The 19214-nt window shown below is 38.3% G+C and overlaps 2 protein-coding genes across 6 annotated transcripts in view; one reads left to right on the top strand and one right to left on the bottom strand.

Moving 5' to 3' along the window:
* Positions 1–19214, top strand: part of LOC114468727 (cytosolic phospholipase A2 gamma-like) — a 124291-nt gene that overhangs the window by 50425 nt on the left and 54652 nt on the right. The window lies entirely within an intron of this gene.
* The window catches only part of rbfox1 (RNA binding fox-1 homolog 1), a 60165-nt gene that overhangs the window by 32098 nt on the left and 8853 nt on the right, over positions 1–19214 (bottom strand). The gene's annotated exons all lie outside the window — the stretch shown is intronic.

The raw sequence follows: 19214 nt of genomic DNA, 5'->3' as shown, positions 1-19214 counted from the left end.
AGTAAAGCGGGAAAGTTGGTGGTTCAAATCCAGGCTACAGTATGCCTTTCCATTTGCCTGGGCCTTTCATCAAGACACTGAAATTCAACTTCAGAAAAATACACAAAAGGACAACAAAATCAACAGGGAAATATATAAAAGGAGACAAAATGGCAACATATGACTAACAATACACGAAATAGCAGAAAGATATATACTGTAAAAAGACAACAATGACACACATAATGGTAAAAAAAAAAAACCACAAAATTAACCAAACTATTGTACAAAAATAACTTGACATAATTTGAAATTAATTAAAAAATAAACAGAATTACAAGAAAATTACACAAGACGACTAAAAAATTACCAGAAAAGTACATTAAACCAAAAATGTCTCAAAAACAAACAAAACAACAAGAAAACGGTCAAAGCCATTGTGCGTTCCTTTAGGCAGCAAAACAAACAAAAATATACAAAAAAAAGGCTTTAAAAATTGACAACAAAACACACACAAACTGTGTTTATGCTCTGATTGTTCATTATTCTAACGTTGACATGATTGTTGATCATGTGACCCTCAGATCAGATACAATCACATTTTGCTGCTGTGATAAAAGTTGCTTTTCTCTGCCTTAAAGGAACGTATTTCCATCAGAAATCATGACCATCGGTGAGGGTATGAACCTATATGGACACTAACTCCAGAGCTTTGCCTTTTGTCTCCAGGCTTTTTCAGGCTTCAGTTTCTAAGCTTTCTAGGTCCAGCTTGGCCTGGCTCCATCTATCCACAGCTTTAAATGTTGCAGACGGACTAAAAAACACCTGATGGCTCTGAATATTCACCTTCACGTCCTTGTTCTTTGATCAGGTTTTATTTTCAGCTCAGGATTCCCCAACAGTTGTTCAATGACTCATTTCAATAAAACCACCTTCCTCCTTCTGTGCTCACCTTGTCCCTGCACATATTTTATCATTTCCATATCTTTGACTGGATTCTCTTTTCAGACAATCCCCAACTCCCATTGGCTGCTGTTATTACCTCTGATGTTATTTTAAGATTCCTTTGGATTCCTCCTTTAAGCTCCATATGTTACCTCATGTTGTCTGCTTCTTTCCATCAGACACATCGATTCAATTTCACACATGTTCCTTTTATAACCATAGAATTTGATTGTTAATGTTATTATGTTTATGGTGATGTGGTTGTCACACAAAACCAGAGTTCATGACTGAAGGATGGTTTACTTTCACTTTCATCGTCATACTTCTGAGCTGGCAAATGTAGAGCACCTATTCCTGCCAAAAATCAATTCACTTTCTGTTCTAAATAAACTCATTATTTTCAGCTTTTTCTCCTTTAAAGTGATAAAAATATCCTGCAGCAAACTGGGATGTACCTCGTGTTATTGAACAATGTTTTCTCCTTGTGGAATTACGGATACATCAAATGCCCCTTTTTAATAAAACGCCGTGAGTCGGCAGTGACAGACTGAAATATCCCAGCATACCTCAGCAACAATACATAACATAATGGTTTCTATAGAAAAAAGACTGGCAACTTTCATCATAGTGGGTGGGGCCACAGAAATCTGATTGTATCAGATCTGAGGGTCACATGATCAACATTCATGTCAGCTTTAGAATAAAGACCAATGTGAGCATTATCACAGGACACAACAAAGGATTTGTGTGCTTTTACTGTATTTTTGTTGCCCTTTTTGTGTATTGTTCTTGTTATTTTTTATAATAATAATAATAAATCAATTTTATATATTTTTTGGACACTCAAAGTCGCTTTACAGAATTAAGGGATTCTTTTTTCACTCCACACTTAGTGGTGGAAAACTACTATTGTAGCCACAGCTGCCCTGGGGCAGACTGACAGAAGCGAGGCTGCCATAGTGTGCCATCGGCCCCTCTGACCACCACCAACACTCACTCACGCACTACATTCATACTAGGCAATGTGAAGTGTCTTGCCCAAGGACACAATGACAGATACCACTGTGGCACCTGCAATTCTCAGTGGTTTCCCATCCAACTACTAACCAGGCCCAGACCTGCTTAGCTTCAGAGATCTAACGCATTCCTTTATAATTTGGTATTTTTCATGATCATTTTGTGTGTTTTTGCAATCTTTGTGTATTTTTCTGTCATTTTGAATGCTTTTTGCGACTGTTTTAAGTATGTTCCTTGTCCTTTTTCTCCATTTTTCGGTAATTTAGTGTCTTTTGGGCACATTTTGTGTATTTTTGCTGTTTTTCCAAGTCATTTTGTTCATTTACTTCTGGAGCCGCAGGCCCTTGGTTCTCTGGTTTGAAACATACAAGGTGATCCCTCTGAAGGACTCGATTAATCAAACCCTTTTTCAACATTAGAACAACTTCTGGGTTGCTAGAAGATGAGTTAGGTTTTTGTATGCACATTCACACACAAACGGGCATGCATGCACGCACAGGCTATGGTGTTATATTTGTCTCACAATTCTGAACGGGGAAGAGGAGTTAGGGAGGACAATTTAAAAAATAGATGAGAGAGAAGCTATTTTTGTCGTGCTGTTGGTATAATGTGACGCTACTTTTGTGCAGAGGAGTGAAATCTGCAGTATTGACAAAAGTAGAAAGAGTAACAGAGGGGAACATCCCACGGCTCAGACACTAAGAAGATGAAGTGAACAGAAGGAGTGCGTGTGTGCTTACAGGTGTGACAGACCTATGTGCAGAAGGATAATTTTATTGTATGTTTCAAGACTATAAAGTGATCAATCCCAGTACTGCATTAGTATTTTTGTTTGTGAATTTAAAAGGCCGAGTCACCATTAGTGTGTGAATGAGTGAATGCAGCTATCAGTGTTGATTGCTTTGACACTGCATTATAATGCAGTAGAAGTTAAATCTACTGACCATCTTTAAAAACTACAGCTTCTTTTTTTTTTCCACTTATCTGCACATGCTGTCAAAGGTCAACACTACAAGAAGCGCAATCATTATAAGACAGCAATGCATGTTTTGTTATTGCAATGAAATACATTAGTTTATTTTATTGCTTAATTGTGACCATCAGCAACCCTCCCTAAGGAAGGGTAAGAAATCTTTTATTATAGCTTCTAAAAGTCATTTTAAAGTGGCCAAACTTTTTAACATATTTTCACATCTTTCATTTTTCTTCTACTGAGAGGAGATTCAAAGACTTGTCCATTGTTAAAAGCTTTCTTGAGCCTCGAGGCCCCTGACTAAATCCATGAATGATTGACCGCTGAATTGAGAGCTATGCCCTCTAGTTTAGGTCCTTCCTCAACACAGTAAAGGAGTTGAGCATTTACATCTTTTCTAATGTCGATCTGCTTTGACGATGTCCAGCTTCATTCTTACCCAGTACTTTAAGTGGGTCGGTATGCTACGGTACACAGTACCAGCAGTTTTAAACTTCACCCCACAGCATATGTGCCCACCTTCCCCATACCTCCTCATTATTCAGAGCCGTGGCTCAGCAAGACGAACCTGCCAGATTAAAGAGGCAAAGAGGGAACCGGTGCAGTTCCACAGAAAAAGCTCATTCAGTATCTCACAAGGACAAACAGAGGCACGGTGTGTTATTTCTGTGTTCTTTGTGCCGTGAATCACTGGGTGTTGGTGTAGACGAGTGGGGTCTTTCTGGCTTGGTGTGGCCCGGCATAAAGCTGTTAATGCAGGTGAACAATAGTATTGTTTTCTTATATCTCAGGCAGGGTCTGCTGAAGATTATAAACACCTTCTTCCATGGAGCAAAGTCTGTTTTCTCTTCCATTATCGTAGCACATGGTGCACCATGCTGGACTGAGCTGCTAAATCTCTACAACACACCTGATTTTAGGGACACGTCTTCAACAGTAAAACGATACTCTGAGAAATCAGGCACTGTGATTAAAACGCAACACAAAGCTGAGCTTTAGGCTACAAAAAATAGACTATGATTATGTGTATGGCTGGTCAATATATTGAGTTTTAGAGTCATCAACGTATTTTAAGATTTTGGGAAATATCATAGGCTGGGCCTGAAACTGTAACAGTGATCAGCTTATTATTATTATTTTAAATCTTAGGTCAAAATGGAGTTCTTTATGTTTCTAAGGAGCTTTTATTTTATTTATTTATTTTATTTTTTCTCAATGTATATTTTCATGTCAATGTAATTGCGATGAGACCTGAAGTTAAAAAAAGTGGCTCCATGACACTTTGAATTTGGTGTATGTAGATTTGATTAATAGGTGATTGATTGATAGAATTGGCTTTGTTCTTTGTAATTTCTGTAATAAAAAACTATTGCTATATTTGTTGGTCATTAAGGGGAGAACTGTTCTTACCCTCACTCATGAAAACATCACTGACACCCGATTATGGCCTCGGGTGAGAAGCTGCACACTTCTATAACTGCGTACAAAGCAAAAAGTTTCATCTTGTTTTTTAATAGTACATCCTGATGTTTCTGTCATATCAGTGACTTCTTTTGGAGGGATTGAATGACCCTACAGTGAATATTTATTTTTAGTATTTCAGAAAAAAAAGCACTCAGTACCTCTAAACCTCCACCCAGTTTAGAGGTACTGTATCTACAGTACCATCTGGATTATCTCCATAATCAATCTCATTCTTTCTTTTGACATTTTCTATCAGCTCACCAAATTCTATTGAAATTCATTCACAACTTTTTTTTTTTAGCCATCCTGCTAACAAACATTTACATTAACAAATAAATGGAAAGACAGACAGACAAACACTACTAAAAACATTACCACCTTGGTGGAGATGACTAAAAACATACTGTATTACGCAGCTTAAAATGAACAGCTCCCACTCCCCACTATACATAGTTTGATACTCATAACCTCATACCTGTGTTCAAATACTTAAATGCTCCCACTTATTTATCTCAAAACCACCTTTAAAAAACCTTCACAAGATCTGAGATGAATGCAGTCTGTCTAACCTGTGACTTCAGAGGATGAGATCAGAACCATAAACATGTCGTCTGACTGGAGAATGTTGAGCTTCATTCATTCTAAAGGTTTGTTTTCTACCTGGTGGGAATGTTCCTGTGCAAAGGGGATGTTCCTGCACTACATTTAGCGTAGTTCCAGTCACCTGCTCCAATCACAAGCGTTTTGAAACAAGCCATTGTTGGTAATTGCACTGGGCAGGTTGTACAGAGCTGAGTCAGCGTTGGCCTGAGGCGGGATTCAAACAGCTGGGATGAGGAGGACTGCAGCGCAGATAATGGCCTCTTCATTATCGTGTATTTTAAGTCTCAGCAGCAACTGAAGCCTCTTACACCAATATGCTCATTAGATACAATGTTCAGACCACTGCAGTCCAAACCTTTTTGTTGATTCAGCTACGTTTGCACCAAATAATAAATCTGCTGTGGAGAGAACAGACCTGATCCTCTGTGGCTGTGCAATTTGTTTTCTTTCCTGTACAAAAATATGTGAACCATCCTGGAAGAGAAAGAAACCACAATACAAGTTTTTCTTATTTTCGGTCCCAGATTTTTGTCCTACAATGTTACAGGTCTGCCACATGCAGCACTCGGTCTAATTCTGAGTATAAAAAACGCACCCAATAATTATAAACCTAAGACAAATATAAAGATGCACAAAATAAATAAATAAATCAAAAAGACACAGACTTACAAAAACCAACAAAATGACTCAATAAACACACAAACAAAAATACGAGTACATTTATCAGACACTTTTATGTAAAGCGATGTACAACATGAGCAGTTAGGGTTAAATAACTTGATCAACATCCCATAGTGATGAACCACGTTGGATTGGAACCCACTGAGCCTACGATTACATCACAATTCCTTAACCGTTACGTCACCACTGTCCAAAAATGACGAGACGTACAAAGAACAACTACAAAATGCACAAAATAACTCCCAAACAAGAGAACAGAAAACACAACACCAAATAATGACAATAACACACAATAAATTTACCAAAAAACCCATGTAAGAACAATACACAAAAGAGAAATACACAAAATGACAATAAATGACACCAAAGACCAACAGCAAACACACAAAATTAAAACTAATTCACGAAACGATAACAGAAGCACTGAAAGCCTTTATTCGTTCATTACTGTGTTAATGCTCCGATTGGTCAATTTTCTTATTACTAAATCATACCAAGAACATACAATCAACAAAAACACACAAAATGAGAGTTAACCACAATAGACAGTAAAAACACACAAAACAACAGCAAACTGGTATGAAAATTCCCCTGAGAATGCTCAGGTTAGTCATTATTTTAAATGCTGATGTGAAGTCATGTGACCTGCAGAGATTCACATTTTGTCGCCCCCAATGTGAAAAAAGTTTCTGCTTTAAATATTAGCAGCAGGTTAAACATTATTCAGCTATTCTCAAAGCCTTTAGTCCTTTTGGTTTTGGAACATTAAAATGTGTATCATAAGCCAGCGCTCACTGAATGCAGCTCACCACAATGCCTGCTTATTGGAGGACATTAAATCATGTTAGGGGGCCTTAAGGGAGCTACTGATTGGTGCAGAATGCAGTGCAATCTTCCAATCCCATCGTCCTGTGCTTTTATCCGGCATCGGCATACACACTACACACTACACACACGGCACACACACGGGAAAGTGAAGTAAATTTCCTGCCAAAACTGGAAAGCGGGTCAGGAGCTTAAGTTTGAAGTTGACCTCTTAGTATTCTGGGTTCCATTTAGCAGGAAATGATTTAATTGAAAATTGGATAGTGATTTTTAAACAATAGAGGATAATACTACTGGATGACACAAGTGTAATGGCTTTTATTGCTTAATCTTGGGACCCTGACTTAATGGAGGTCAGCTCCATTAAATCGTGTTTAATCAAATTGTCAAAAGTGTAGCATCACCTAGTTGTCTTTGTATTACGACAAGACAATGGACTAGCACGGGGAAGGAAAAGAAAGTCACGCTACTTTAATTTGACCTTGTGCTCTAGTTTTATGTTAAAGCTTTTGGAGAACAAAATGTTTAATCAGTACAGACAGAGTAGATCTCATTGATCAATACATCAAAGATTTAAAATAAAGGATCATTAAGGTTGAAATTGCTGCTCGAAAGTTTGTTCTTGATCTCCATAGTAAACATTCTCTTATTGACATTGTTGGTCAAGTTTCCTGCATTGCATTGTGGGATGTGGAGTCCTGTAGACAGATGCAAATAAGTGTTTTTACTTCATTCTTACTGTGATTTCTTGTGTTTCTTTTCCAGACAAGGAGGTCAGTGATTGGTTGACTCCATTTGTAATCTTTTTTTTCCCCAGTATTCCCAGTGATATCACCTCACTCCGACACACAGTCAATTTTGGTCAGATTCAGATCTTTCCGTGGAAACCCCAAAATAAACATCCTCCATTGTTTTGCTGCAACTTTCAGTGAAAACACCAGAAGTGTGTTTCAAAGTCACTTTGTCACTTCTATGCATCCATCTACAGCACTCCATATCCCACAATGCAATGCACAAAACATTTACAACAATGTCTGTTAGGGCCATAAAGCTACTATTTTAATTATAGTACCGGTAATATTTGTGTTAAGTAAATATTACATTTTCCGAATGATCATTTTAATTTGATCATAATTCATATGTTTTAAATGAGTTTAAAATACATAATGTATTTACGTGGTAAAACTCTTGATTTGTTGACTGCGTAATGATGTCACTCCTAATTCATTATGGCGACTGGATGTAATGTACGTCAATCATATTTGTTAAGCTGAATATGAAATCTAAGCAACAGTTTTTTGACCATGCTTTAGATATTGTAACTTTCTTATATATTCCATTCCAATGGGATTTCTTGTATAAAAGAATAAGAAAAATGAGAAAAGCAATGATAAAGAATAGAAAGCTCTTCTTTTGTCTCCTTGGTTCTTGCCAATTTTTGGCAAACCTGCAAAACCCAAAGAAACCCAATACACACCAATACACTGACTTGATTTTTCATCTCAACGGCACATTTGTAGAAAAGGAAGTCACTGCAACAGTAATAATCAGACACTTGCTCTCCATTCCACATGTGAATGAGTATGTGCATGTTCGTGTGTGTGCGTGCATCATGCATGTGTGTTACACCAGCCTGTGCGCCGGGCACTTTGTCCTTTAGTGAATCTGTCACTTCCCATTCTGTTCAACACACCACTGAGGAGTTCAACACACACACATAACCTGCAAAGAGTTGCCACTGGTAAATAAAGCAGGCCTGCCTCCATTAAATCCTCATTGAGACATATTTGTTCGTTTGAAGCAGAGTTTGAGGGCCTGTACTCAGAAGCTGGATTTCCTCTTAACGCACTAACATCAGGATTTATTCCGTGTGTGCTGTACTATGACACTGGTTAACATCATACGCTGAACGGCTAACCTGGTAAGATGGGTAAGATCTGAGCGAGTATAAAGCCCCGCCTCTTGACCAATCAGTTATCTTGGAAAATAACCTACTTATTGTTTGATTTGGTGTGCAGATTGTGAGAGTGAGCTTGGGAGAGAGTTAGAGGAAGTAAAAACACTTCTATGCGTCCGTTTACAGGACTCCACACCCCACAATGCAACGCACAAAACTTTATAGTGTTAATAGTGGAGATTAAAACAAACTTTCGCGCAGCAATTTTTTTCAAGCAAATAATCTTGAATTTATTGCTTGATGAGACCGAGAATAGTCTCCAGAATCTTTAGTAGCTTTTCAAAAAAAAAAAATGTCTGTCAAAGTTTAAAGTTTATTTCTCCATTAAAGTTAAACAACGCCTACAATAAAAAGCCAACCCAAAAACAGCTGTTGCTCGGCGGTGACAGGTTAACACACACATAAACAAAAATACATTAATTAGGGTCTTTATAAATATGTTTATCAGGTTAAACTTTCACTGAATAAAGTCACGTAAAAGCCTTTTTTACGCAACCAGTGGCCCCGGGGCCCCTAAAAATATAATAATTTGTGTAAAATATACAGTAAGTAGCTTAAATCATAATAATAATACAAGCAACCCTCATTTTAATTTGGTGTGGCCCCAGAAGTAAACACACAAAATAACTCCAAAAAATACAAAATTACAAAAAATACACAAAGGTATGACAAAAATAAGAATAAATACATAAATTGGGAGAAGATATATAAAATGTCAAACAAACACAAAAACGATTACAAACACAAAACAACAACAAAATACACAAAAGAATCAAAAAATACATTAAAATGACACAAAATGACAACATAAATACACAAAAATGACTCCAAAAGCCCCAAAGGACGACAAACATAAAAACTCCAAGCACGCACAAACCTTTCTTTGTTCTTTGTTGTAACAATGCTCAGATTGGTCATTATTCTAATGCTGACATGAATATTGATAACGTGACCCTCAGATCAGATCACTGATCACGTTCTTGTGGCCTCGCTGTGATCGGAGCTGTTCCTCTGTATTATAGAATAATGGGGCCAAGATTTATTAAACAGCAGGCCGTGTAAAGCAAACAGCTTAATAATATGATATCTTGCACACACATGTTAGAAAGATGCCCCGTCCCGCTCACATGCACACAGTCTACGGGGTATTTAGTATTCTGCGGTGCCTGCATCCAGCAAATTAGTCACATCTGCAACAGTCCAATTAACCCAGAGGAGCTTAACCCACTTATCATGAGCAGCAGAGAGCGAGAGACACAGACACAACAGGCCCGCCGAAAGAGAGAGAGAGTGACACACTCAGGCTATCTGTTCCACTGATTGATTTCTCTCCTCAAGTGTGTGTGTGTGTGTGTGTGTGTGTTTACCTCCTTCAGTCTGATTTATTTGCCTCTGTTTACGTTATTACTCATTACAATTACAAACACTCACAAAGCTACAAACTACAATTATGGAGCAAGAATAGAAGTCGATTATTTTTGCTCCGCGTGTTCATTTCCTGCAGGTCGTGAACGTTCCTAATCCGTCTGCTCCCAACACGCTCTCACAAGGTGGACGGGTCGAACATTCTACCGCAGACATGAGGCCTGTACTACGAAGCTGGTTAGCAACACATTAACTTAACCCAGGTGACCCCCAACCTGGCTGCATGTACGCTCACATAAAAAGGGCGGAGTTTGCAGCATCTGACCAATCACAAACACGGAGAAACCCTGCAGAGCAGCCTACGTTACGCACGGAGGAACAGAGAATTGTTCTTAAAAATGTGAATGGTTAAAATCTGTAATCCACATTTGAAACATATGACCCCATGAGCTGACTAATGTAGATCAGTCCATCAGATGAAAATCTCTTATTTAGCGCACGGACCCCAAAAGAAATCCCCCTAAAATTGTAATTCAAGCAGTTGGAAGAAAAATTAAGCACAACATAATACAAAAAATAAGTCTGAAAAAAGAGTAAATGCAGAAAATGTTTACAAAAGTACTTAAAGTAACACCAGAAACACACAAAAGGATTACAAAAAGATTTAAAAAAAAAAAAAAACTGCATTCAAACACACACAGAATTTAAGTGGAATGCACAAAATGTGAAAAAATTCAAATGACTGATAAAACACACAAAATGACTCCAAAGACACAAATTGAAACAAAAATAGACAAAATAACAGCAAAAATACAGAAAATTAAAAGCACAAATCGAGAACAGACACGACAGAGACACAACAAGAACACAATAATAACAAAAACACATAACTCAAAAACCACTCACAATGACAACAGAAATTCCCCAAAAGACAGAAAAATACACAAAATTATTCCAGAAACACACAAAATTAATTAAAAACTCACACAACCACAACAAAACCACCTATAAATACACAAAAACACATTGCTCACATTGGTCTCTATTCTAAAATATCTAATAAATATCTGTTCTATGCAATAAAATAATGAAGAAAATAGAGTAGGAAATTAAAGACCGTGTAAAGCAAATTCTGACATTTTTTTCTAAACACATTTAGGTCATAAATGCATTCTTAAAACATGTACAAAGTCATTCAATCATCATCCGAGCACTGTTGGAAGTCCTATTGATGCTGGAGCCACTTTCACACTGCTCTCTCCCATAGACACAGTATATGGAGGCGGCGCCCTTCCCACGTGTGGCGTGGTTCCAGCGCCTCTAACTGACACGCCCCTAGCGTCTCAGAGCAAAGAGAAATGCTTGTTTTTCCGGGAATTTGAGACTTAATTTGATATCTTTAGTGATTTTTTCATCTTTCAAATTCGGCTCAGTGGTCAATGACACGTTTCTGTGGTGTGATAAACTCATAACACAAATTTATTTCTGCTTTACACAGACTTTAAGCATTTTTAGGACACATAAGTGTATCCCAGCCAGGTTTTGTGTTGCACTGCAATGAATGTCTGCTTAGTGCCTAATCAACAGAACCCAAAGGCCTCATTAATCATGGTGTGAAACTCTGTCAGGTTTGTCTTGATGGTCCTTCAGTGTTTGAACGGCTCTAAGCTGCTTCACCCTAAGTCCAAGGCAGCAATAAGCAACTTTAATTCTAACGCTCTAGATATATATATATATATATTTTTTTTTATATTTTTTTTATATATATACTGTATATATATATATTTTTTTTTATTATTTTTTTTTTTTTTAAAGATTCCCAAATTCTGCATCAATTTTTATTTTGTTCTTTACGTAATCAGATGCCGTTTACATGTAAACTTCCTGAAATTCTTCCATTCATACTTCATATGGTTAATGGCGTTAAAACAGTCGAAAGCAGATGAATTAAATAATATGATGAATCCTTTATAAAGACAGGTTTTATTTTTTATTATCTTTTGGTGATTGGTAACTTAAATACAATCTGTCTTTTAGCCAACTGTCCATGGCTCACACACACACACACACACACTTTATCTCCTTTGTTCCTCTGCAGGCTTCATCGTATTTTTTAAAGCCCAACATTTGGAACGATGGACATTGACACATTTGACACTTTTTCTCTTGGTGCGTTGTTTACGTTGGTCTGAGACAGAACGGCTCATCAAATGAAAGCACTTGAGGTTACACACACACACACATAACCGAGCCTACAGGGACCATTTCATTTGTCATAATATGATTGACATTATAAGATTTTTACACTTTAGACTTTAGCTCTGACTAAATAACAATGTATGACTCAATGGAAGAGAAACTGTTTTCATCACAAAACAGAGGAAATACCTTAATTTAAAAACATGTTATACTACAAAAGAAATGGGTTGATTAAACAAGTTTAGAGAATGATGTTTTTTGTGTCTTAAGGAAAAAAAACAATGAGACAATGATCATTTAAATGTGTAATAAAAAAAAAAGCATGAAGCTCTCCGTCTCTCTAAGTGTGTGTATATGTGTGTGTCTCTGCATGCGATCTCTATTTGTGTGCGTGTGTGTTTCAACTGTGCGTGCGTGTGTGTGTGTCTTGCCGACCTCAGCATTTTCTCCACATTATTCTTGGTCATTTGATTTGAGAGGCTCTCAGAAAGAACCTGCTGATGCAAGCACTTCTGCTGCCGCAGGAACCCCCCTCCCCCCCTCACTCTCTCTCTCTCACTCACACACACACACTCACACGCAGATTTTGTGTGAGAGTCAATGTGCTGCCAAGAAATAAAATAATTCTGGAATAATCCTCATGCACACACACACACCCACGCAATTCCGTGCTCCGAGAAGCAGAGTATGAACGCGCACTCTGATTCTTTGTGTGCTATTGTGTGAAAATGTTGTTGTAACACTGCTTTAATAGACGGTGAGTGTAGGCATCCAATCCATTAGCAAACACATGAAGACAGGTACAGGTGCTGTGGAGTTTAGTGAGCCGTTAAGATCTGAATCTACTAAATGACTCATGAGTCACAAATGAACAAATACTCACACAGTTATTAAATACACAAGGGAGGACTCACACACACACACACACATTACCATGCTCTGAGAAGCAAATTATGAACGCACACTCCGATTCTTTGTGTGTATTTTTGTAAAAAATGTTGTAACACTGCTTTATCGTCATCTATGTTCCCCTTCCACTGCTTCAGCTTGTTGGTTGCCAAGGATTCGTTCCACCACAGGCAGGAACTTTGACTTATCTTGCATTTCCCGTTGCTGTTGAATAGCAGAAAGGCCCGTAAGTTTATCATAGTTTTTCCATATGTCTCTGGTATACGGTTTATTATTAGAATGCGTTAGGAAGTCTAGTTATATGAGCAATGTACTTAAGGTGTTGGACAAGACAGAAGTGACGGATTGCTGTAGAGTGGGTGAGACGGAGTATATTGAGGTTCTGTGTATTTTAAGCGCTGTCTTTTTCTAACGATGGTGTTTTATCTCTTTGTCTTTATGGTGCATTGACACGTTTCTTACCCATTTCGGACAAGTTTTTTAAGAAAGTTAATCCATGTGGAGTCCAGCTGTGAGGCGTTAAGATGACAGGCTTGAGTACTGTATGTGAGACGGCTGCGCACACACGTCGTTAGAAACTTTACCCGTGTGGACAACGTTATCCGACGATCCGTGAGCACGGTTTTCATCTCATTCCACTGCTGAGGAGCTCAAGCAATACGCTGGACAGTAAATGCCAATAAACAGTGAGTGTAGGCATCCATAAGGCATCCATTACAGGTGTTGTGGAGTTTAGTGAGCCATTAAGATCTGAATCCACTAAACGACTCACTGGTGAACAAATACTCGCACAGAGAACATAAACACCATGGAATAACAAAAATGGATAAAAAGTAGCCACACCTCTGTAGAAACCAGTGGAAAGGACACACACACACACACACACACTTATAGCTTATCATCTTTATGTGTTACTGTGATGAGTGTGTGTTTTTCCTGCCCTTCATTCATCCATTGACAGCTTCCTTGAATCAAACATGTTTTTGTATTACTCATCATCTGTTGATGCAGACAGAATGATTGCTGCCTTTCAGTTTCATCATGGAACACACACACACACACACACACTGGATGAATTTATCTACACTTTACACTTTAATAAAAAAAAAAACAAAATGAGAAATTATCAGTTGAAATACTTAAAAAAAAAAGTTTTGTCTAAATGTTTAAAAAATAAATTTGATTAAAAAAAATTAATAATTATAACCACTTGTAATTAATGTTTCGGTCTGATAAAATAAATAACTGACTGAACTTTTATTTCTTTTCTGTAGATTTTTATGCACACAAGTAGTATTTTTGACCAATAATCATGTGCATCGTCATCAGAGTAAACCTGTTAAATAATCTAGTGTCTTCATCAGGTAGCATGAATATTAGCTGCACGAGTGGTTTGAAAAGTAAAAAATGTGTTTCCTTGGTCACAATGAATAATTCTGTTAAGCTGTTAAGTTTCCCTGTTTTCTTTCCTTTTTCCCTTGTTTCTCTATTTGTGATAGCTTACTGAAGCGACTGCTGTAACAGCTGAACATGTTGATAATCATCTGTTGGGGGAAAGTTTTTCTCGAGTCACATTGAAATTTCCATTTGATTGTTTTCCACTGTGGAAGAGGAACTGTGTGATGATCACCAGTCAACAAACACAGCCTGAGAGAGTCGCTCCAAATCATCCCAACATTAACATCATCATCAAACATGCATTAACGACTTCCTTCTATTACGGCCATTATTGCCTTCATCACGGCCATAAAAAGAGTGCCAACAAAATCATCACAAGGCTGTGTGTGTGTGTGTGTCCGTGAGAGACAAATGATATCCCCTTGCTCAACAGCTAACCCAGAGAATCTGGAATGAATGTTAAACAGTTTATCAATCAATGTCAATGAACGCTGCTCAACTGCAACATTTGTTCAGCTGTGAAAGATGTCAGTCCAGCTCTGAGAGCCGCGCTCAGCTCTGCCTGCACCGTGTGTGTGGGATTTTTGTTGGGATATACACACATTCTCATTAAGTCACTATACTGCTGAGTGTGCTGTTTGCTGCTCATTCCTCGTAATGATCCGTTGTCAGATATTCGAGTCCGAGTTGACACGAGGCAATAAGAAAATGCTGACCTGACACACGTCAAAATAAAAATAACAGGGCAGCTTTCCAAATGACGTGAATGTCCTAACATGTCAACGAAAAACAAATATATCATGACAGGAGTTACATTGACTCTTAAAGCTGCTGGAGACGATTAGAGTTGGAAGTAATGCATTATAGTAACAATATAACTTTTTTGGATAACACAGTACAGTAACGCACTACACTTAAAATAAAGGTAATAAAACTACTTTACTATTCTATAGGAATGCGCTTTCCTGCGTTACCTGTATTTTCCCACGTTTAGTCTGCTGGTACGGCAGAGTGGTAATAGCAGACACACACTCCAGTACCGCCATCATCACTGGTGGATTGAGTGCATTGGGTCAACCACTGGACGCCACCGTTAACGGAACGTTAAAAAAGGAGCTTAAGGAGTTGTGGGCGGAGTCGATGCTCCGAGGCTCGCATAGTATTACAAACACGGGACGGTAAAAGACGTGCTTCAGATGTCTGAGCTGACGGAGCTCAGCAGCTGCAGCAGCTTTAGTTGTTACAGTAAAAACTGATCATAAAACGCTACAGATGGACTGTATGCAGACATGGAGCAGTGAGGAAGTGAGTTCATGTGTAGATGGAAACTCATCCGCTGACCCTCATTCAGAATACAGTGAATTTACATCAATACAAACCGGAGCATCAAGCTTGAACGTTTTGATTATTAGTTTGATTGACACCCTCATCAGCCAGTAGAGTGCCACCTAATAACAGAGCCACTCTTTTTATTGATTTAAGAAGGAGCCAATCATGATTGCAAAAAACTATTGTATATTTAACTTTTTATGCTTATTTGTTTGCTGCTTTAACAACTGAATTACTTGGTTGTGGGATTAATGGAGTAGAAATCAATCAATCAATCAATCCATAAACACTATGCACAGGCTGAGTAATGTTTGTCCATGTATCTATCATGGTAAATTAAGAAACGGGAAAGTAAAGTAAGTAGTGAAGTTCCTTTTCAAATGCAGCAACTAGTAAACTCACCCAAGTAACAATTAACTAGCAATTAATTCTTTTTGTTGCGTTCACTAGTTAAAATCGCTACTCTGTTATTTGTAAACGGATCAAGCTGAAATTTGGTAGGTATAATCTGTGGATGTGTACGCATAGACGCCCGATTCCCTCGCCTCCACATCCATCCCACCCCCCTTTTTTCCCATTTAATTCGCTTTCTCATTTATTTGTGAGTCAAATATTGTGACAATTGGTGGTACTGAATCATTGACACATGCCAATATATAAATGAGGCCCATTACTCCGTATGTGCCACGGGGGTGCCATGGGGCCCCAGTGGGTGCCAGGGGGCCCCATTTTTTAAATGACTACTCCTCCGTTAATGCACTGATCTGTAATTTGACATGGATATTCTGTGAGCGGATGTCAAGAGCCTCTCGGAAACCTTTTTTACTCGGTGGAACCGAGTCATTTGATTCTCGGGATAGTTGTACGTGATATTCGGCACAGAGACGTTCTGTGGGCCTGGCTGTAGTTTATCCGAACTTGTTAATCAGATAAAGACAATGTGTTTGCCTCATTAATCAATAAATCATAAAAAATATTTGCTATAAAAAAGTTGTAAAAGATTGAAATTGCTGCTCGGAAGTTTGTTTTGATCTCCTCTGTAAACGCTATCTTAATGACATTGTTAGTAATGTTTGGTGCATTGCATTGTGGGATGTGGAGTCCTGTAGATGGATGTATAGAAGTGTTTTCACTTCATTCTTTCTGTGATTTCTTGTGTTTCTTCCCCAGACAAGGAGGACAGTGATTGGTTTGACTCCATCTTTGTTCTAGTTTGTTCCCAGTATTCCTAGTGATACCTCACTCCAACAGACATTCCTTTTCAGCTGGATTCTGATCCATATAAACCCCAAAATAAACATCAACCATTGTTTTGTTGCATCTTTCAGTGAAAACACCAGAAATGTGTGTTTAGATTAATTTATGATTTCTGATAATTTAGCTTTAAATAACCCTAAATCTTAGTAACTTCAAAACTAGCTACTCATTACTTCTCTATTTACAATTCTCTCAATCCAACCTACTCATCACAGATTGCAGAGTCCACATGTGCTAGTTTTTATAGGAGGGGCGGAGCCAACGGTGCTGGTTTTTGACACAAGATGGTCCAATGACATCACAGAATCTTGTTCTCAACCAATTGCAAAAATTAAATTATAATAGCTGGGTTTCAATCCTTGGAGAACAGTCACTCTTACATTGTACAACAAAATATGCCAAATGGACTAAAATGTCTAGCGTTGAACTAGAGTCAATCAACAGAACTACTTAACACACAAATACATTTGTTTTCAGCAAAAAAGTGCTTTCGGGGTTTAGTTACTCTTAAATTACTGAAAAGATTGTTGATGAAGAAAACAGCAATGTTACAAACAGGCTCCTGGGAAAAGTAGTTAAACTAGTGACGCCGCTCTAGCCCAACGCTAACTATAACTATAACAGCAGCCATGTTGTCACTGAAAACAACAACAGAACATCAGTTAACTGGTTCCCATCACAAGAGGAAGTTGAAACCAATTCTGTGTTGAGTGTCAATGTGAGGGAACCAGTTCCAGCTTCTCTTTGGATTGGAAAAGCTCAGGAATGTCAGAATGTTTAGGAGGTGACATCGTTCATGTTCGCTGAGCTACGACTACAACACGCAGACGTGTGTGTGTGTGTGTGTGTGTGTGTGTGTGTGTGTGTGTGTGTGTGTGTGTGTGTGTGTGTGTGTGCGTGTGCGTGTGCGTGTGCGTGTGTGTGTGTGTGTGTGTGTGTGTGTGTGTGTGTGTGTGTGTGTGTGTGTGTGTGTGTGTGTGTGTGTGTGTGTGTGTGTGTGTGTGTGTGTGTCTTCCTTCTGCCCGTAAGGCACACAGTGACCCAGATAGAATAAAGGATTTCACGCATTTGGATTTCTCTAAATTAAAGACACTCACTTCCCTTTCTTCTTCTTCCTCCCTCTCTTTCTCTCTTCAGGGGTGAGCAGGGGATTGGAATGGTGTCATGGACGGAGGAGAAACACTCTTCCTTCCCCCTCCATCTTCTCTACTTACTAAATCATCAAAAGGAGTTAAAATCCCACAGACATAATGAGGTCTCCCTCGCCTCCACATCCATCTTTTCTTCATCTCCAACCTGCTTTCACTCCACTCAATTCAAACCTTTTTTCAAGCATCCATGCATCGTATTTTGCCTCTGCGGTAAGCAGTTTGAGCATCAAGTTAACATCGGTGAGATCAACCATAGTTGAGCTCTACTAGTACTCACATAAGTAATATGTACTCAGTTTAGGTTTACTAGTGCACAAGAACAAGTTACTAGTGAAGCAAAAAGGGTCACTAGAAATACATTTACTCAGAAAAATGTTCATTAGTGCTACGAGTAAGTCTTCTATGCTAATAAGGGGGCAGGGAAAAGTTAATTCAGCCTCTCATTGGCTTATAAAATATCACAACCAATCAGGGGGCTTGATTTGGTTCTTATCCCTCCTACTTTATTTGCATTAGGTCTTTTAGCTTAACAAGTACTAATAGTAGACTAAAAACAGACTACTAGAGAGATTTTGAGTTTTATAGTAGCACTAGCAAACAAATCTTTTCTTTTACTTGTCTGGTCTTCCTTGCTTACTAGTAGATGCTTTTGCTTTACTAGTAGGGATTACTTGGGCACCTGTGTGCTAAAAACTTTTACTAGCAAAACAAAAAAATGTGGTTTACTAGTTGCCTACGACTAGTAAACTCAAAATCTCACAAGCAGTACTAATAAACTGTTTTGAGTGCACAATTAAAACAACTCAGAAATCAGATCAAATGAACTTTATTCATCCGTTAGGAACTTCATTTGCCGAGAAAGCACCAGTGCATAAACAATAAAACACAGCACATACTGTATCCATTCACACATAGAAATTCTGACGTTCATGAGTTCCCTAATACAGGAGTTCTCAACTGGTCTCACCCTGGGACCCACATTTTGCCACCGTTATTAAAGGTCCTATATCATGCCAATCTACTTTTTTGAGCGGCGGGTCATGCAGGCAAGTCGGTGTATAGACACGCCTCCTCATGAATATGCATAAGCAGGCAGCAAACAGCCTGTTGGTCAGAAAGTCACTTTTTAGAGGGCTAAAACTCTGGAAAACAAGCGAGTTTG

The sequence above is a fragment of the Gouania willdenowi genome, chromosome 8, assembly GCF_900634775.1.
Source record: "Gouania willdenowi chromosome 8, fGouWil2.1, whole genome shotgun sequence".
Classification (NCBI taxonomy): domain Eukaryota; kingdom Metazoa; phylum Chordata; class Actinopteri; order Blenniiformes; family Gobiesocidae; genus Gouania; species Gouania willdenowi.
The sequence above is the reverse complement of the archived record's forward strand: the minus strand, read 5'-3'. Positions and strand labels throughout refer to the sequence as shown.